The sequence below is a fragment of the Palaemon carinicauda genome, chromosome 37 (genome assembly GCF_036898095.1).
Source record: "Palaemon carinicauda isolate YSFRI2023 chromosome 37, ASM3689809v2, whole genome shotgun sequence".
Taxonomy (NCBI): Eukaryota; Metazoa; Arthropoda; class Malacostraca; order Decapoda; family Palaemonidae; genus Palaemon; species Palaemon carinicauda.
The window spans coordinates 65,998,422-66,020,667 of NC_090761.1; the positions used below are offsets into that span (position 1 = coordinate 65,998,422).

At 41.7% G+C, this 22,246-nt stretch overlaps 1 long non-coding RNA gene across 1 annotated transcript in view; it reads left to right on the plus strand.

Moving 5' to 3' along the window:
- Nucleotides 1-22,246, plus strand: part of LOC137629745 (uncharacterized) — a 109,957-nt gene that overhangs the window by 76,073 nt on the left and 11,638 nt on the right. The gene's annotated exons all lie outside the window — the stretch shown is intronic.

Consider the following 22,246-nt stretch of genomic DNA (forward strand, 5'->3'; position numbering starts at 1 on the left):
CATAGATTCGTTTTATGGGTATATATTTGGTCATCACATATTTTCGCTCTCCGGCTAAAATTAAAGAAGATTTATGAGATTTTCTTGAAAAAAGGCCCTATTTTTGGGGTCCGAATCTAGTAAGGGACGGGGTTAGAGAAAATGTCCAAAAATTTAGTGTCAGATTTTGTGTTAGACTGCAGCATAGATTCCTTTTATGGGTATATATGTGATCATCGCATATTTTCGCTCTCCGACTAAAATTACAGAAGATATATGAGATTTTCTTGAAAAAAGGCCCTATTTTTGGGGTCCGAATCTAGTAAGGGCCGGGGTCAGAGAAAATTTCCAAAAATTTACGGTGTCAGATTTTGTTAGACTGCAGCATAGATTTGTTTTATGGGTATATATGTGGTCATCGCATATTTTCGCTCTCCGACTAAAATTATAGAAGATATAGGAGATTTTCTCTAAAAATTTCCCTATTTCTGGGGTCCGAATCTAGTAAGGGCTGGGGTCAGAAAAAAGGTCTAAAAATTGACGGTGTCAGATTTTGTGTTAGACTGCAGCATAGTCGTTTTATGGGTATATATATATGGTCATCGCATATTTTCGCTCTCCGATTAAAATTATAGAAGATATATGAGATTTTCTTGAAAAATGTCCCTATTTTTGGGGTCCAAATCTAGTTAGGGCCGGGGTCAGAAAAAAGGTCTAAAAATTGACGGTGTCAGATTTTGTGCTAGACTGCAGCATAGAGTCGTTTTATGGGTATATATGTGGTCATCACATATTTTCGCTCTCCGACTAAAATTATAGAAGATATATGATTTTCTTGAAAAATGTCCCTATTTTCGGGGTTTGAATCTAGTAAGGGCTGGGGTCAGAAAAAAAGGTTTAAAAATTTGGGCATCCTTCCTAAGTTTGCAAAAATGATAATATTTGTAATACTTGCTCCAATATTTACCATGGGGAATGTACACTTGAGGCAAGGTGCTTAAACTGCAACTTTAATCATTAATCTAATGATAGGAGCTGCCAGTTTTATAAGTTAAAAGAGGCTGACCTCAGTAAATCAATTATTGAACATGTAAGTGTGGGGCATGCCAAGAGATTATTAAATAAATCTAATACCTATTCAGACATTAAAAACAGGAAAAAAAAAGTTCCTCAGGAATTATCTCACCCACCTACTACTGTAGGTAGTTCTCGAGAAAGGAATACATCACCTATTGATAATGTGTTGCGTAAGACAAGAATATCTCCTCCTAAAGATTTATCATTGAGTATCAACAAAAAGACATTGCCCTCCACTATCAAACCTTTGTCCCTCATTACAAAGGATAGTACTAACCTCTCCCAGGCCATATCCTTGCCTGATTTAATGGAGATTCCACCTGAAACTTCAGGTGTACCTGTAGTGGGGAAGGTACAAAAACCTGGTAACTCATAACCTATTAATCGTAAAAGAGAGAGACCTCCATCTCTCTCACCCCCTTCCATAAGAAATAGGCCTATTAGAGTTATGACATCAAATAAATATGATGTTTTGTCTGTTGATATTTCCGATCAACCAGAAGACAATTTAAATAAATCAGAAATTCAAGTTGAGGTCCACCATCCACCTCAACAAATAGATCAAAAGGATACAAAAAAAAACACAATTGTATAACCCAACATAACAAGATCATCTCTGAAGAAACCTACAGGAAATAATGTTAGATTAAAAACTGCTAATGGGAAGACTTCATCCAAGATGTCTTCCAGAAATAATCCATAGTTTTCTCCTCCATTTTGCAATGGAACTATCAGGGTTTAAGGGTGAAAATTGAAGAACTTGAGCTTCTAATTCATGAACATTCCCCCATAATTGTATGTCTACAGGAAAGTATGCTTGATGCTAACACTCCTAGTCCTCGAGAGTATGTTAGCTATAGAACACCATATAATCATCAAGCAGGGAACCATGGCGGAAGTCTCATGTACGTTCGTCGAGATGTTCCCCAAATTCCTATATCTATACGTACAACCCTGCAGGCAGTGGTTGTACAAATTGATATAGGGAGAAAATATACAATATGCTCTCTGTACTTACCTCCAAATGATAATATTTTATATGATGATTTAGCAGAAGTCACTCAACAACTCCCTCAACCATTTCTCTTACTGGGAGATATGAATGGTATACATCCTTTGTGGGGTGATGTTTTGGCAAACACAAGGGGCAATATTATCTCATCAATTGTGGAGAATGAGGATTTGGGACTCCTTAATACAGGAGAGCCCACGCACTTCCATGTTCAGACAGGTATCTTGTCATGCATTGACCTTTCAATTGCAAGCTCTACCTGCCTTCTTGATTTTGATTGGAGGACATTAGATGATTGGCATACTAGTGATCATGCACCAATCATTATAAACACCAACAAGGGTCCGTCTTTACAAAGATCGCCACGATGGAATCTTGACAGGGCAGACTGGGTTAAATTTTGTGAGCTAAGTGAAATCGAAGGGAGTGCAGAAGTTTGAAAGTATTGATGATGCTATAGACCTACTGAATGGAACTCTCCAAACAGCAGGAATCAGTTCGATTACCAAAACCACAGGACTATTCAAAAGACGACCAGTCCCGTGGTGGTCTTCAGAATTAACAGCCTTACACAGAGCCACCAGAAAATCTCTGACTAGATTGCGTAGACGCCGTACGGATGAAAATTTGATAACATACAAAATGTATAGAGCACAGTTCCGTCGTGCCATGAAAGAAGCTAGACGCCAATCTTGGGTGGGTTTTGTTTCCTCCATTAATAGTAGAACACCGCCATCTTCTGTATGGAGGAAAGTAAAAAAGATTGCAGGCAAATTCACCCCAAACCCACCACCAGTGTTGAAAGTGAATGGTCAGTATGTGACTGAAGGAAATGAAGTTAGCATTGCCCTGGCTAACCATTTTTCAAATGTATCGTGCAAGAATGTAGCAGCTCCTGGTCACTAGTACAGAAACATAGAATAAAAGAAAATTTTAAATTTTGCAACAGGAAGGGAAGAGTCGTATAATTCTCCTTTCACTGAAAGAGAATATGATTCGGGACTTTCCACTTGTAATGATACAGCCCCTGGACCCGATGGAATTCCATATGCAATAATTAAACATGTACATTTTAATACAAAGTTATTTATTTTAAGCATTATTAATAGAATATGGCATGATCATAGTTATCCAAGTGTTTTGGAACTAGCCATTATTTTAGCCTTTTTAAAACCCGGTAAGGACAAGTTTTTAGCAGCAAACTACCAACCTATTGCATTGACATCTTGTTTATGTAAAATTATGGAGAAGATGGTCAATGCAAGACTGATGTGGTGCCTTGAAAAGAAGGGTATTTTATCACCGACCCAATGTGGATTCAGAAAAATGCACTCAACGACTGATGTGTTGATACGACTTGAGTCCTCTATTTGTGAAGCATTTGCTTCCAAACAGCACCATGTGACAGTCTTTTTTAACCTTGAAAAGGCATATGATACCACTTGGAGATATGGTATACTTAAAACAATTCATGAATTGGGATTGAGATGATTGCTGCCAATATTTATTCAGGCATTTCTTTCAAACAGAGTTTTTCAAGTGAGAGTTGGGGAAGCTCTATCAGAGAGTAAGTGTCAGGAAGAAGGAGTTCCTCAGGGGAGTGTGCTGAGTGCAACCCTTTTTGCACTAGCAATTAATGGGATAGCCTCAGTCATTCCCTGTGATGTTCTCTCAACATTATTTGTGGATGATCTCTCCATATCATTTGCTGGAGCTAGAATGGCAATGGTTGAGAGAAAAATATAACTCTCAATTGACAAAATTATCCAGTGGGCCAATATGAATGGATTTAAGTTCTCGACAAGTAAAACTACTATTGTCCATTTTCGTTGTATCCGGGGAGTACATCCAGACCCGGATATATACATTAAAGGTCAACGGATACCATGTGCAAGTGAAGCTAAACTTTTAGGTTTGATATTTGATTGTAGGCTTACATGGGTTTCTCACTTAAAAGCGTTAAAAGCTAAATGTCTCGAGGCTCTGAATATTTTAAAAGTATTGTCCCATACATCATGGGGGGCAGACTGCAATACTATTTTGAAATTATACAAGGCCTTGATTTTTTCCAAAATCAGTTACGGATGTGAAATATACTCCTCAGCCACCCCAAGCCGGTTAAAGATATTAGATTCAATACATCATGGTGGTATTAGATTGTCCACAGGAGCATTTAAAACCTCACCTATCCCAAGTCTCCTTGTTGATGCTGGAGAGTTACCTCTAGATCTTTACCAAATTTCTGCTATTATTCGGTATTGGTTTAGATTGCAAAGACTCCCTAATTCTTTAGCCTTTCAGACTGCAAGCCATGTAAGTCACTCAACATACTTTGAGTTGCACCCAAAATCTCCTCAACCCTATGGGTTTCGGGTGAAACAATTTTTAAACAGTCTTGATATAATTAGAATTAAGGTGCTTCCATTTAAGGTATCATCAACGCCTCCATGGAAATTACCAGAGATATCTTTTTGTAAATATTTTATTGGAGTTAAGAAGAATATGACTGACTTAGAATCCAGGTCTCTGTTTATGGAACATGTTGAAGAACATAGGGGATCGACTCTTATATATATGTACTGATGGCTCCAATTCTGATGCTAGCGTCGGATTTGGAGTACATATTAACGGTTTTAATTGTAGAGGTGCACTTCCTCTAACAGCTTCAATATTTATTGCTGAACTGTTTGGCATACTAACCGCTGTTGAGAAAATAGCGTTGGAAAAGGAGGGTAATTTTACCATTTTTAGTGATGCAAGGAGTGTTCTTCAAGCTTTAGAAGTTTTTAATTCTAGTAACCCTCTAGTTTTAAAGATTTTAGAATGGCTTTTTATTATTGGAAGGAGAGGTATAATGGTTTGATTTTGTTGGGTTCCAGCACATGTACGTGTGTGTGGGAATGAGAAGGCAGATTCATTGGCAAAGAATGCAGCATCAGAGTTGGTACCAAGAAGGTATCCCATTCCCTGTAATGACTTCCTACTTAACATCAAGAAATTGCTTTGCAATAAATGGCAACAGCACTGGGATAGCCTAGATGGCAATAAAATGAGAGAGGTAACAAATGTCATATCTCCTTGGAGGTATAACATGATGCCCCGAAAATGGGAGACGTCTCTTTGTCATCTCCGTATTGGTCATACTTGGTTGACACACGAGTTTTTGCTGAAGGGCCAACACCAACCATATTGTGATGACTGTTTGGTACCTCTAACAGTGAGGCATTTGTTGATCGAATGCCCCAATTATAATAACTTAAGGAATAGATATTTATTTGAGGCTCGAGGTGAGGGTGGAAGGTTCACCCTTGCCAAGATTCTTGGACAAGATGTGTCCTACTGTGCAAGTGGCATTTTTAGATTTATTTCAGAAGCAGGTCTTCTGAAAACTATTTAACTTTTACAATGACATTAAACTTTTATGGTTTTAATTGAATATTCTTTTACTTTTTATATAGATATATAGACTAAATGATATCGGCATCAATGATCTTAGATGTCAGGATGCCTGAAAACTTTAAATCAATCAATCTCCATGCGGAGGTAAAGTAAAAAGTCAGCGATTAAAGGAATAGAGGCTCCAAGAAAATACACCCCCCTTCCCAATACAACAACCACAAAAGAAAGACCACTTGATTTGACAGCACTGTTGAGGATCAGCGGAGGTATCCATACATCTCTAGCGCAGCTTCGCACAAAAAGCCTCTTCTCTGAGAAGAGATGCTGGATACCCTCCAAGCATGAAGCTGAAGGGATTCCACTGCACTGTGGAAGATCAGGGCATGTGGTTAGCACAACAGGTTGGGAAGAGGAAGCAATTCTCTCGGAGTCTCCACTAGCAGAGGTAGAAAGTCCAGGTACCATCCTACATGAGGCCACTTCAGAACTACGAGAAGCATGTTGAGATTGGGCATCACTCGAACCGGATTTAAGATTCTCCTTATTAGGCAGAATGGTGGAAAACCATAAACTTTGAGACTTTCCTATGGGTGCTGGAATGCATCCTCAAATGCTGCCTTTGGATCTAGAACTGGATAGCAGTAAATGGGGAGCTTGTGAGGTAGGGAGGTTGCAAACATGGCTACTGACGACGAACCCCTTAAAGTCAGGACTTCGTTGCTATCCGAGGACTTACAAGACCATTCGGAGCCAACCACTTGCGTCCTCGTACTCAACTTGTCCATTACTAATTTCATTTGGCCCAGAATGAAGCAGGCTGTCAGAGGAATCAAGTTGAATTCGCCCACTAGAGTGTACTGCAAGATTGCATAGTGTAGTCGTAGTGTCATGATACCTCCTTGTTGTTTATGCAGGCCACCACAGTGATGTTATTGCTCATCAGCACCCTTGAGTGACCTGCTAGAAGAGGACAAATATAATGCACAATTAGAAAGGCTGCACTCAGCTCCAGAACATTTATATGGTCTCCGTGCTCTTGCTCAGACCAGACTCTTGAGACCATACGTTAATGAAGGTGAGGTCCCAACCTTCCTTGGACGCTGTATGTGAACTCCAAGAACTCTGGACACATCATTAAAAGAGGGTTACCCTTTTGGAGATTAACTCGTCTAACCACCATAGTAGGTCCCATACAAACCTTTCCTTAATCGGTACTAGCAAGAGAGAATGGTCGAGATGTTGGGACCACTGTCCTTTCAGCTCCCATTGAAGCAACTGAAGGTGAAGAGGACCGCCAGTTACTAGGCATTCCAAGGATTTCAGCCGCTTTTTGTAATTGGGATATCCTGTCCTGAGATGGATAATTCTTCCCAAGGACCGTGTACCGGATAATTCTTCCCAAGGACCGTGTACCGGATAATTCTTCCCAAGGACCGTGTCTATGTCCATTTCTAAGTATGCGAGTCTTTGCATGGACACTAGGACAAACTTTTGATTCACTAAAATCCCTAGATCGTGACAGAAGCCTGACTCGGTGGCGAGAAAGGTTTTCTCAGTCTGCTAGAATCAACCAGTTGTCCGGGTAACAAAGGAGATGAATGCAGTTGGCATGTGCCTATGCTAAACCAGAGTACCCTAAAGTGAATTACTCTGCCAGCTACTATTACTCGTAGGTACTTCCTAGAGGATGGACGGATCCAGTTCTCAAAGTACGCACCTTTTAGATCTATGGTTATCATCAAGTTCAAATATCCCAGTCAGAGAGAACATCCGTCCTCACTGACGGCTTATATCTAAATGGTTTTTCAGGGAGTCAACAGGGGAGCTTTTGCCTCCCCGCTACTGGCCGGTTGTTGACGCCACGTTATAATTTTTCACTGCCGTATTCCAGTTTCACTATTATCATTCTTCTATGTAAAGGACAATGGTTTGTATTTGTGTAGGAATAAAAAACAATTGCAGAGGGTAACCAACTACATAATACCTAAATTGAAGGGATGGTCCACAGTCATACCAGACATCAATAAAAGGTCCTTTCTGATATGGGTAGAGAATACTGTAATGTACTTGAAAATATGAAGTTGACAAGTTTAAATCTGACTGCTCCAAGCTGGTTTTAGTGGCATGATAAATGCTTTCTAGGGTACAAAACCCTACTCCACCACACCAACCCCCTGCTTCCCCCAAACTGCATGAAAATGAGGAATCATATGGGGAAGCATTAAGAGCAGAGACTGACACTTAAATATCAACCTTGCTTGACCCTACGGATGAGGAGGTATGCATTATAACCTCACCCTTTGTGTTTTAAGAAAAATCAAAATGGCATTCAGCGCTGCACAAGGGTTGTCATTCAAAGATCAATACTTCTGTATGAAAAATAAAAAGTTTTCAAAAATATTGCTAATAATGTATAGCTAAAGTAGCTAAATATCACAAATTTTAAGTAATTTGTATTTTTCCTAACAGCACTTACCTCGAACTACTTTCTTAGGAGTATCTGGGATCTCCTCCCAACCGACCAGAATTTTCTGTAGTTTACCCTACTCCCGTTTTCTATGCGGGGTAACCTCTGGCGGAGTGATATACATCCAGAGACGACCCAGGGTCAGAGAGCATGCTTGCTCAGGTCTCGATCTCCATTAAGTTTTTGACAGAAAGGTTTCTACTAAGTCCTGTAAGACACTCGGGGTAGGATGGGCGGGCCATAACCCGAAAGTAGTTCGAGGTAAGTACTGTTAGGAAAAATACAAATTACTTGAAATTTGTGATTTGTTCCAACATGGAGTACTTACCTCGAACTACTTTCTTAGGAGACTTATACCTTAGGAGGTGGGAGTGTCCCACAGGACCCAGAGACCGTGATGAGGAGAGAAAAGGGGAACATAGATAGGAGGCTAGGTTCTGCTGACCCCCCAAGAGAAAATACGAGAAATAGGGAAAACTACCCAAAAAACTATCTTAGTGTCTAAGTAACTCACCTCTGTAAAAATCCTTGGAGACGTATTCATTCACTGACGATGTATCCCATGGCAGTTAAAGGATTTTATGGTCATTTCAGGGAAGGTAATAGGGGAAAAGAGGGGGTACGGAAGGAACCTGTGTCTCTTTGACTTACTGCCCGTGGTTTTCCCTGGGGCTACACCTTTAAATCTTTTGAAGCGCGGAAATAACGGGACCGAAAGAGAATCCGTCCAGGGATCTCCTCGAACACTCCTTCAAGTAGTGAGTTGTGAAGGTTGACTGACTAGCCCATGTACCTGCCCTCAGGATTTGGCCGACTGCCATGTTCTTCTCAAAGGCCAACGAAGTACTAATCCATCTGATGTCGTGGGGTCTAGGCTTCCCCGGAAGAGGAACCCCTGCACTACTGTAGGCTCTCTTGATCACCTGCCGTAGCCAGAAGGAGATCGTATTCTTGGAGATTGGCTTCTTTACTAGTCCCGAGGAGACGAACAGACTCTTGATTTCGGGTCGAAATCTGGCTGTCCTCTTCAAGTACTTCCGTACCGCTCTGACAGGGCACAGAAGCAAGTCCCTCGGGTTGTCCGAACGAGGGATTGCCGGCACCGAGAATCCTTCAAACTTAGGGTCCCAGACTGCTGGATTCTGGGTCTTGGCCACGAAGGATGGTACGAACCTGAAGGTAGCTTTACGCCAACCCTTCGAGTGTGACACCTCGTACGACAGTCCATGAATCTCCCCTACCCGTTTTGCTGATGCCATTGCTAACAGAAAAACTGTCTTGAGGGTGAGCTCTCTGTCCAAGATGTCCTTTAGGGGTTCGAAGGGAGGTTCTGACAGCATCTTCAGAACTCTAGCCACGTCCCACTGGGGCTACCTACCGGCCTGAGGGGGGCACGATTGCTCGAAGCTCTTGATGAGCATCGAGATGTGTCTGGAGGTACCCAGGTCGATGCCCTTCAGGAGAAAGGCTTGTCCCAGGGCAGCCCGGACTCTTTTAATGGCTGGGATGGACATAATCACCTCATCCCTGAGATAGACTAGGAAGTCAGCTATCTCCGGGATGGAGACCTGCAACGGCTTGATGTTCTTCAAGACGCACCACTTAGTGAAGTTAGCCCATTTTGCCTGGTATACTGCGGCTGACGAACGTCTCAGGTACCCTGACATCCTTGTTGCCGTCTTCGCCGAATACCCTTCCTTATTCAGGAGACACTCGATAACCTCCACGCGTGAAGGTAGAGGGACCGAGGGTTTTCGTGGAACCTTTGAAAGTGCGGTTGCTGGAGAAGGTTGGTCTGTCCGGAAGGGGCCAAGGTGGAAGGCACGCCAGTCCCTTTAGATCCGTGAACCACTCTCTTGCCGGCCACCTGGGCGCTACCAAGGTCATCCACAGGGTGTCCGCTCGCCTCACCCTGTTGAGGACTTGCCTGAGCATTCCGAAGGGAGGGAAGGCGTAAACGTCGAGGTTGTCCCAAGGGTGTTGGAAGGCGTCCTCGAACGCCGCCCCCGGATCTGGCACAGGAGAACAAAACACGAGGAGCTGTGCGTTCAGTCTCGTGGCGAAGAGGTCTATCACTGGCGAGCCCCACTTCCGAATGAGAGTCTTGACCACTTCCGGGTGCAAGGACTACTCAGACCCTACCACTTGACCCATTCTGCTGAGGCCGTCGGCCAGGACGTTTCTCTTCCCTGGGATAAATCTGGCCGAGATCTTGATCTGCTCCATTTCGGCCCATTCCAGAAACGCCAACGTGAGGTCGCACAGCTCCTTTGATTTCAGTCCTCCTTGCTTCTTTATGTAGGCCACCACCGTGGCGTTGTCGCACATCAGTGCCATGGTGTTTCCCCGGAGCCGATGAACGAACTCTAGGCACACTCTTCGCACTGCCATCATTTCTAGTACGTTTATGTGCAGGTTCTTCTCTTCGGCTAACCATCTTCCTCTTGCTGTGCTGTTGAGGAGATGAGCACCCCAACCCTCCTTGGATGCGTCCGTGAACAGGAGCATCTCCGGAGGGTCGGCTGCGAAGGGCATCCCCTTGAGGGTGTTCGATCTGTCTTGCCACCACTCTAGGACTTCCTTCGTCTCTGGGGACATCGGGACCACCTTGTGCGGGGAGTCTCTCTGGTTCCAGGTCTCCTTCAGGTTCTATTGTACTCCACTGAGTTTGAGTCTCCCCTGAGGGACTAGCTTCTCTAACGACACAATGTGGCCTATCAGTCTCTGCCAGTCCTTGGCTGGTCCGACAAGAAGGGACGTAGGATCTGGCCCAAGTTGTCCAGTCTCTCCGTGGAAGGGAAGGCTTTCGCCAACCGGGAGTCCAGGACCATCCCGAGGTAGGTCATCTTGGTGGAGGGTATCAGTTGGGACTTCTCCAGGTTGATGATGATACCCAGGACGTTGCAGAACTGCAGGAACTTTGAGCCTTGCTCCCTCAGTACTTCCCCTGAGGCTGAAAGCAACAACCAGTCGTCCAGGTACCGAATCAGGCGGATACCCTGTTCGTGTGCCCAGGCTGAGACTATTGCGAAAACCCTCGTGAAGACCTGAGGGGCTGTGGCCAGACCGAAGCAGAGGGTCTTGAACTGCAACGTTTGGGTACCCCATTTTACCCTTAGGTACTTCCTGCTGGAGAGGTGAACAGGGATCTGGAAGTATGCGTCCTTGAGGTCTAGGACATCATGAAGTCTCCCTCCCTCAAGGCCGCTAGGATCGACTTCGGAGTGTCCATCTTGAAGTCGGTCTTGCACACGAACCTGTTGAGGGCTGAGAGGTCTATGACTGGTCTCCAGCCCCCTGTCGCTTTCTCCACCAGGAAGAGTCAGCTGTAGAACCCTGGACCCGGGTACTTGACTGGTTCTATTGCCCCTTTCGCCAGCATCGCAGAGACCTCTTCTTGTAGAGCCGTCCTTCTCAAGGGGTCTTTCGGTGCCAACCATTCTGCCTGCAGATCTGGTATCAGAGGTGGGGGGTCCCCCAGGAAGGGCAACCTGTACCCTTCTTTCAGAACTGTTACGGTCTACGGATCCGATCCGTGGTCTCGCCATGCTTGCCAAGAATGTTTGAGGCATCCCCCCACCTGAGGCTTTGGCAGGAGTAGGGGGCCTCTCTCCCTATCTCCTTCGAGAGGCGCAGCCTGAACGACCTCTTCTGGCGGCCGAATAGGAAGGCCTGAAGGCTGACTGCGCAGCCGGCGTTCCTCTACGGGAGGGCTGCGAAGGTTGCTGCCAGGACATAGAAGGGGCGTCTCTCCTGGGCTGGCTAGGTGAGGCGCGAGGAGGGAGAGAGACGTCGGAGGGTGTCCTTCTATGGGCAGGTCTTCTCGCCGGAGGGGGTCTGGGTTCTCCTGCATCCTTTAGCTTCCTAACCCTCTCTACCGTCTCCTCCACTGCCTTCAGGGGGAACACTGAGTCGTCCCACAGTGGCAGGCTCCTCAGGGACCTCGCTTCTCTGTCAGGGAGCCTCCTGACGAGCTTGTTGAGCACAGTGTCCCTCTTCTGCAGTATCCAATTGGCGGCCTGCGCGATGGATTGGTAGGAGAGGAACTTCAGGGCCTTACCTCCTGAGCTAATCAGCTCCTTCAGCAAAGCCTGATTCTCCGGGATTGTGAGGTCGGGCGAGGATTGGAACCCCACCAGCGTGGAAGCCCACCAATCCAGCCACGATGACACGTGCACCAGGTCCTTGGCCAGCTCCTCCATCATGGATGTTTCCGCAGGGGAGAAACAAACCAGGGCAGTGGTAGCCCTCTCCTCTGCCGCTCCTTGTCTCAGGATGGTGACTGCTGGCTCCACCGTACAGGGACCCGCGAGGTGTCCTTCAGGAAGGTAGAACCGGCTCTGTGTCTTCAGGCCCTGCAGAAGTTTGGAGGCACTCTGGCTCCTGGGAGCTTCCGCGTGGTTGGCCACGATCTTGTCAACGTGCGCCATACCCAGCCTGATATCCCTAGCCAAAGGGAGGGCTAGTGAGGGCCTCTGTTGCACAGGTGCATCCACCAGCCTGCTGAGGCTTGAGAGCCACACTTTGTCAGTAGAGGGCTCAGGTTCGTCCAGCTTGTGGTGACGCCTAATGAGGCCTATCACCCTCCTGTAGGCCGAAACTTCCGCTGCCGAACCTTCTACACCGTCCTCTACATTCTCCGTCGGACGCTCCAGTGCTCGTGACGGAGGACCTCCGACGGGGGGAGCTGCGCGGGGAGGAGGCATCTTCCTGGAGTGGTCCAGTCTCTACGGTTCAGGGTGTAGGACGGGCATCGCCGCAGGGACGGAGGCCACCGTCCTGGATTTTTCTCTTCTTCCGGCGGACCAGGGGTCTGCGGGCTTGCCTGTCGAGGGAAGGAGTCTCCCTCGTTCCGGACGATTCGTTGTAGATTTTGAGGCCGGGACGCGGCTGCCAGACCGAAGGGGCGACTCTCTCCGCTGGGCGGATGGAGTCGGAACCTTTGCGGACTTATGCCTGTCCCTTGGGGCCTGAAGAGACGATTCCCTCCGTCGATCATATCTGCTGCTGGAGACAAATCCTACTGGTAAGCGGGACCTAGGGAGCCATTCCGAGATGCTCGGGATTGCTGAAGCCCCCAGGAACTGGCTACGGGGGATGGCGACCCGCACCCATTCTACCTCCGGCGAGTCGCTTCTCCTATACTTCCTCCTGGGGGATCTAGAGCGCCTACCCACGTGGCGGGATCTGGAACGGGAACGTGAGCGAGACCGTCTCCTGCGGGACCTATCTCGCCGTCTCCTATGGTCCCTCGGGGCTCCGTCTTCCGATGAGTAGGAGTAGGCCTCGACCGAGGAGTCTGAAGACCTGTAGGACCTCACTGAAGGGCCTGAGTTGCGCCTCGTTGCTGGTGGGTCCACATGGTGTCCGGTCGGCGACGAAGGCTCCAGGAAGACGGACGGGAACGTAGTTGAAGGCGCTGGAGGGGACCGGGGGAGCTCCACACTGGGGAACCAGGTCTCAAACTCCCCTTCCATCCTCAGGGGAGATCTGAAGGGCGTCTTCGGAGGCACCCACGCGAGGGGGTCTGACGGCGGTGAGTCTTCCTTCTCGGCGGCACCCTCGGCTGCTGACGCACCTGAAAAACCTGCCCAAGAGGCGGGAGAAGAAGCTGCAGCAGTTTTACCCCACATAGGATCGTCCAACGAGACGGGCCCTGCTTTCACCAGGGTTCCGTCCCCCGAACACACTCCTGTCCCTCCCTTAGGCCCCCACTTGCCTGGATCAAAGACACAATTCCACTGTCAGGTAAATCAGACTCCTGGGGAAGGCCCACAGGCTTCTTCCCTGCAACAGACTTACCTCGACCCCTACACTGGGTAGGGGAAGGCGGCAGAGAGAGACTGTCCGAAGAAACGCCGGGCGAAGCGAGAGGCGAAGAGACGCTCGGTTTCCTAAGTGAACATCTAGAGGTCTTCTTCTTGGTGCCGTAGCGCACCCACTGCACCTCGTTCCAGGACTCGCACTCCAGACACGTGGCTGTAGAACACACACTGCCCCTACATGAAGAACACAAGGAGTGCGGGTCAACTTCAGGCTTAGAGAGGAAGGCGCCACATGATTTACCAGCCACAGGCCCAGGGCAACGACGTTGATGCTCCATAACGCACTAGTAAGACACCGTGAGACACAGGAACACAGAGGGAAAAGGATAAGGAAGAGCACAAAGGGACCATGTGGGAACCGCGTGAGACACAAAGGGGGTCAGGGACACAAAGGGTCGCACTGGGTAAGAGAAAATGTCGGGATGTTATCCGAATCGCGACCAGAAACTTACTGGAGATCGAGACCTGAGCAAGCATGCTCTCTGACCCCGGGTCGTCTCTGGGCGCGTATCACTCCGCCAGAGGTTACCCCGCATAGAAAACGGGTGTAGGGTAAACTACACAAAATTCTGGTCGGTTGGGAGGAGATCCAAGATACTCCTAAGAAAGTAGTTCGAGGTAAGTACTCCGTGTTGAAACAACTAAAGAATAATTTCTCTCTGACAGCTCCTGTCCCAAGCAAGAAGCAAAAGTCCAGGAAGAATATGCATTCTACATACAGGATTGTTAAACAATTATAGAATCTACTAGGCAAAATCGCTTAAATTATACTGATGAAAATTCATTTGACACAAAATGTGAAAAAAAAATCAAACAAAATTTTATATATATTTACCTTTAAATAAATATACAATTATATCTGCATTTTATATAATTATAAACATCAAATTTCACATTAATATTCAAATGGCTTTCTCCAAAGTCACATTTTGAAGCACTTTCTTTTACCTACATAATAAAAGGCTTTTTTATGTTCACTATAAACCTGTAATCAGTTAAGGCAATTTCAGTACAACAGGAAATAATTTCCTGTCTTGAAAAATTACTTCACAAAATGCCAAGTACATGGTATAACAGTTCAAATTCTGAACAGCACTTTTAATCATTAATTGATTAGTTAAACTTATAAAAATTTAATGTTATTTTTCTCTTAACCCTGTCATTTTTCGTAAAATATAGTAACATGATTATCTACATAAATAATGCTATTTGGAAAACAATTTCAAAGAACATTATCATGTATGTCAACATAAACTAATTTAATAGATATTTACAAAAGAAATTCATGTAAATTCTGTAACTTCTATGAGGTCATTTAAAATTAAATGTCTATCTAAAATGTAATGCCTTAAAAAATAAGTACAGTACAATATATATTAGAAAGAAATGGCACATCAGTTTTTTAACTTGGTTGATAACCAAACATAAAGTTCAAAGAACCATGGCGACATTAATTCAACTTCAGAGACACTTACCAGTAAGTGTGCAATAAAAATAACTAATGGATCGCAAAATATACATATGACTACATCTTTGATTACTCATATTTTTTCTGTCGTGAAACTAATCTACAACAAACACAAGTAACTACATCAGTCACTTCTGTCGTGAAACTAATCAACAACAAACACAAGTAACTACACCAGTCACTTAACAAACACAAGTAACTACATCAGTCACTTAACAAACACAAGTAACTACATCAGTCACTTAACAAACACAAGTAACTACATCAGTCACTTAGGTTACACCTTTTTCTTAAAACTAAAGTGTCCACAAAACAAAAAGTCACTTTCAATGAAAATGAATTCATCTGGGAATGCCCTGGACTAAGGCTTACATCCCATTATTTTGAAGAATATGGATACGGTTTAAATATCTTGACAACATAAAAACACAATTTACTACAATAACGACAAGAACAAGGGAAAACAGGTGCAATAAAGTTCTTGCAACTAAGGAAATACACAAATAATAGATTTCTCCTTGTCTTTAAGAACTGTCACCCTAAAAAAATCAAGTCTTTGGTTAAAGTTTTCCTGTTTTCAGTAGTTCTCCCCCAACATGCAAAAAAGGCTACTATTAAATGTAGTGAAAAATCAAAACAGTAGTGAGACACTAATGTCTGCTTTATGTGTTATGAAATACATAATACAGTACTGGATTATACTGTGATGAGTAAACACTGAAAATAAAAGTCCACAAAGTATATTAAAATAAGTTTTATCCATCTACCAAGGCACTTCCCCCAAATTTGGGAGGCAGCCGACATCAAACCAAGGGAACAAAAGGGGACATTTCCTTTTTCCGTCCTTCCAGCCTGACGAGGGATTCAGCAGAGTTTGGCTGGTACTGCTAGGGTGCCACAGCCCACCCTCCCCCGTTATCCTCCCAAATTAAGTTTCACACGCTGAATCCCTTACTGCTGCTACCACAGCAACCGGATTTAGAATATACTGTGTATAGCCTAGAGCTGGACCTGGCAGTCTATGCACCGCCTAATTACATTTAGGGTAAAACAGCAATATGAAAGAAAGTTAGAACAAGTAAAGTTACTGCTAGGAGCAGACGGTGCGCTACAAAACCCTTTAAGTCATGCCTATAGTGCAACATGTGAGGTGCACTGACAGCACTACCTCCAAACAGGGAGCCTAATATGGAGAGAACATAGAAAATCACCTTATGTTCCATTTACTATAGTTGGACATAATTATGTTGGTTATTTGCTGTGCTGTATGCTTCAACTTAAACATGTAATATTTTCTTTTTCCTTTTTTTTTTTTACATTCACTTATCATCGTTTAATTCGAAATGAGGAGGAATATCGAACAAATGTCTCATAAAGCTGTGAAACCGATCAACATAAACAGGGATACAAAACAGAGAAAAATCTTGGAAGTGATGAAACATTAAAGTGGAAGCAAATGCCAAAAGGGTCTCAAATACTGAAGGCAACTACATACTTCGTGAAACCAAGAAATCCCCATCACCAGTAACCTTGTGAATACTTGGGTTGCTGGTCTGAAGTATTGGATTTGATTTGATTTATGGAATTTAGATCCTATGGCACAGCACTTGGATCAGGGAGGCTATTAAGCACAGAGGTACAGATAAGAAAGATTCCCAAAGTTGTGGTATGAAACTAAAGTTGACAAGACTGGACAGAAAGATAAAAGGGAAGGTGAACTGCAAGAGGTCCAGTAGAACACTAAAAAGTGGGTTAATTTACGGGCCAAAGAACACCGCTAAAATCCTTCAGTCATTTCTACAGAGCATTGAAAACTGAAGTTTGTGCACAAGCAACGCTGGAACAAAACAACTAATTTGATGAAAGCAAAAGAGACCCATATACCAGTTGGTTCCTTAAAAAATTACACAAACACAAATATATCTTGTTCATACAGCCATAGCCATTAATATAACACAACAAATAACAAATACTATACAGCACAAATCTAATGCTGCTAACACTTATAACATTCACAAATAACACTCCACGTAAACTGATCACATAAAATTATTAAAAGAAATCATCTCCATACTACATACAATTTCAAGAATCTCCAAAATACAGGAAAATACAATATACATAAACGTATTTCTAACCAGTAAAAGTTAGAACTCTGCAGAGAATTGGACACGAATGCAAAATTTATAATCAAATTACCTAGTAAGAAACAAGTTTACTAAACAATTATTCAATCTAACTAATAAACCATCAACTTTGATGCTATTGAATTTGTGGAAAAATATCCAAAGGTAATCACACACATGATTTATAGTGTAATCTAGGAATGAAGCTCACTGGTAAAATTAAAGTTAATGCTGTAGAGGTTAACCTAACTTGACCAAAAAGAAAATTTTGTATTATATGTCTGCCCTTGATAATCTGTTCTGCAAAGGTCAAGACAAACTTTTAAACAGAATAAAATGAGATTGTATGATATTGTGGAAAAAAAATTGCTTGTGACTATTTTATTTTTATATTGTAAAGGAAAAAGCATTATCGCCAAAAATAACTTTTCTTCAGAGGGTAAATGCCGAACTATAAAATAACCTGGCCAGTAAAAAAAAACTAAATGAGCATTCTAATGTTGACTGTGGGAGAAGACCCATGGATAAACCAACAGATCTAAAGACCATAAAATGAAACATGCACTAATTTTATTTTGAAACGATAATAAAAGGTAAAGGTGTCTGGTTTCAGTTTCATCAGAATAGATGCTCACCAGAACATCAGCCAGGCAAGCCAACGCCCCCTCCCCCCACTCTGGTGCCCAACCACAGCAGTGGCCTCACCAGTAAACAGCTTAAACTCATGGTGTCCCAGGCTGGGATCGATCTGCTGTCATGCGAATGGTAGGCAAACACGTTACCACTGTACTGACCAGGAGTCTACTACATGTACTGTATTATTTTGAAAACACATGCATTTAAGTTCTATTTTGAAACTAATGTAAACACCCTGCACGAGAGTAATATTTCAAATGAAAGAAGATATTCCTTAACATAATATTCACAGTGATAAGAGAACTTTAACCAAAGACAACTTTTTAATTTTTTCCAACAAAGACTTTCTCAATCCTACTTCTACAACAATGTAAATATATTATGATTGTTATTTTCCAACCTCTGCAAAATACTGTAACCTCTGTCACTAATCTTTACAGCACAATAGTCTACATTTAAAGAACTTCTTTATATACTGTAAATGAAAAAAGGACTAGATAAAGTAACAAAATCTTATCAATAAATAAATATTCAACATAAACTATACAAGTTCAGCAATTACTTCATCTAATATAGCATACAACTAAGCACACTGAAATGTTTATTTCCGATGCAGAAGATGCACAAAACCAGGGCAGGAATTCTTCCCTTGGGAATAGCAAAGCACATTTTTTTTTTTCAATAATAAAAAAACTTCCATAACAGATATCTCAGAATAGACTCGCAAAACTAAACATACACGAGGATGATGTGAATTTAATTTACTGTTCACACAAAATGATTATGAAAATTAAAGGGGACCTTTACTGGTCTTTATATGCATTACAATGTACAACCCTGTAACCGTTCAATGGCCAAATTTCAATTTGCAAATACAGTATATTATTTCAAAGAGTTGTGTAAATTCAAAACAACTTTTTCAGGCAAAGCCTCTTGAACCAAAAGATAAGAAGAATCTATGCTAAAACTACCTTCAAGAATTGTCTGCATCATACAATTACCTCATACAGTCAAAACTATCATTCCTTTTAAGCACATTTTCTAATTTCCCACATGAGCTAACCTACCCGGCAGTTTGCAATATATACATAAATTACGACTCGACTTCATCATCATCATCTTGCAAATAATTAATCTTGCTGGAAACTATATGGCACTAATTCCCTATATTGCTTTTTAAATCCTATACAGGTATACATATTTATGATATTCAAACTCTAAAGCAGAAGATTTGTACTTAGAATGCCAGTTGTGATCTAGGCAATAAATAATCCAGTATATAACCAGTAAACGAGGACTTCAAAATTAATAGAATGAGGTATGTTTTACACTGGAATGAAAATACTATAGCAACTAAGATCATACTATTCCTCATGAAAAACTTTATCATCATTAATGTATGAACGATTTGGATGGACAAATAGTTTATTGTTATTAACCCTTTTACCCCCAAAGGACGTATTGGTACGTTTCACAAAACTCATCCCTTTACCCCCATGGACGTACCGGTACGTCCTTGCAAAAAACTGCTATTTAAATTTTTTATTGCATCATTTTGATAATTTTTTGAGAAACTTCAGGCATTTTCCAAGAGAATGAGACCAACCTGACCTCTCTATGACAAAAATTAAGGCTGTTAGATTAATTTAAAAAATATATAATGCAAAATGTGCTTGAAAAAAAATAACCCCTGGGGGTTAAGGGTTGGAAATTTCCAAATAGTCCGGGGGTAAAAGGGTTAGACATTTGGCAGGCTTTATGCCAGCATTGGCTCTTACTCACTGAGTAGAGTATGAGTGAGTAGAGATGTACTCATAATTTGAAGGAATACCACAATATGGAATAAACAATATCAGTATATGGAATAAACATCTGATAAAATTCATTTGAAAAAAAGCAAGAATATTTCATTTGCTTAACTATAGTCCATTTCTTTTAGCGATGCATATTTGCACCGACTCGCGGCGGTGCCCTTTTAGCTAGGAAAAGTTTCCTCATCGCTGATTGGTTAGAATTATCTTGTCCAACCAATCAGCGATCCGGAAACTTTTCCGAGCTAAAAGGGCACCGCCGCGAGTCGGTGCAAATATGCATCGCTAAAAGAAATGGACTATAGTAGTACTTCTTCTGTTAGGTCAAGGAAGTAAGAAACTAATGAATTCTGTATGTAAGATGTGAAAAGCATGGTGAAATCTATAGTACATATAAAAAATTGAGAATTAATGAAATAATTTTATCCTAATTTTAGTTTCTCATTTTTGAGGCAGTGAAGAAGCTAGATGATGAAAGCAAATGTAGATAGATTTGTATATGTAGACAAAGATATGGTTTATAGTAAACCATTTTATTTATATAAGATGTAAATAGACTGACTATTTACATAATACTTTTTTGTACTGTAAATTTAGCAAATCTTCACCTCTATCACTGGTCATTTTTTTTTTTTTCATAGATTAAAGTCAGGTAAAATGTAACCCCTGAATGATAGAAAAAAAACTTGAACAATATTAAAATTTAACCTGCAAAATAAAGTGTGTAAGCTCAAACCCCCCCCCCCCCCCCCATTAAAGTCTAACCAAACAAATAAATTTCTTCATGATTAGGTAAAAAAGAACTACTTATAACATAATTTAAAAACAGTTACTGTACTGTTATTCAGACTGGCCTCAGAGGAAATCTAACCTTTTTATAATAGAATTTGTACTGATATCAGTTACCGTTACTATCATTATTACCATCAACATCAAATACTTAAATTAGGCTTGAATTGAATGGAAAATAATTATATGCTCTACAAACAACTGATACTGAAATACAACTTCATTTTCAGTGATGGAAATAGCTAAATAATAATCGCTGTACATTAGTCAAATACTCTAGCCATTATTCTTAAAACATTTCTATAAAATACTTTTCACATAATAAATAAAATGTAATAATTTTAAACAAACAAAAGTAATGATACACTTCTCCCTTTCAGAAATTATAGAAAATTAAGAACTTGACAAGTTATCCTTCTCTAAAAATGTCACCACGGCAATAAATCGTTAATTAAGCATATAATCATGAGATAAATTATACCTAAGACTTCTAGAAATAAAACAAATTCAATATCATCATAATGTCCTCCACTGGAGATCATAAATATATTCATATATTCATAGCTATTTAAAATATCACAATTTATACCCTTTTTAACTTTTTGTCATGTGGTAATACCCAATTGAATGTCCTTAACTCCTACCTAACTTTGAATACTATTGGGAAAATATTTCTGTTGAGTCAAATAATAGTTGGGAAACTATGCACATTTACAACTTTCGAGAGAGAGACAGACAGACTACCTGTGTCAATCATATAAAAATACAATTTTGAGACAAACAAAAAAGCAATTATCGTAATTTTCAAGCATCCATATATTTTTACTATGCTATACTGTCCTGTAGCATCAGCAAATAAAATTGTACTTTTCATGGATACTCTATCTACAAAAAAAAAAAAAAAAAATCCTATCATATTGATTGTACGACGGCTTTTATTTTCTCCAACAACTCTCCAAATGCTCTTATTATCCAAGGTTTCTTCAGAGTAACAATGTTGAGATACAAACACTGCTGGCTTACAGCAAAAAGGAATCTGTAGGTAACCATACATGTAAATCAAAGTACGTGCAACAACGTGTCTCGGGAAAATATTTCATTAGATGAATAGCTGCAAACCAAGGATGATCTGCCAACCTGTGAAGTCAGATTTTAACGAAGCTTTTCAATCGTGAATTAGTTTCTTCGTTTGTAAACAAATACCATTAGAGTTAGCAGCCTCCAACGTCCCTTCAACAAGAGATAAAGGTACAGAAAAGTAGTGCGCCAGTATAAGATGCGCGAAACTTCACCTGTTTTCTTGCCTTGGTCTGTTAACCTTGGTAACTATGAAAATGCAAAATTCCTTATACTTCATAAATTAGAAATCTTTTGAGATACTAATATTCTCAGAAAAACAAACGATAGTTTTACTCTATCCTCTAAATAAAAGATTGGAATTAGCTCCTCCTTATACTTCGTAAATCAGAAATCTCCTGAGACACAACCAGTATTCTCATAATGAAAATATAACAAATTTCAAAAGTAATTAACCTTTTTCCTAGCAATACAAACTCATGTCCCTTAAAATAGGGGTGTCTTTAGCAATGTTGCCAAATATATATATATATATATATATATATATATATATATATATATATATATATATATATATACC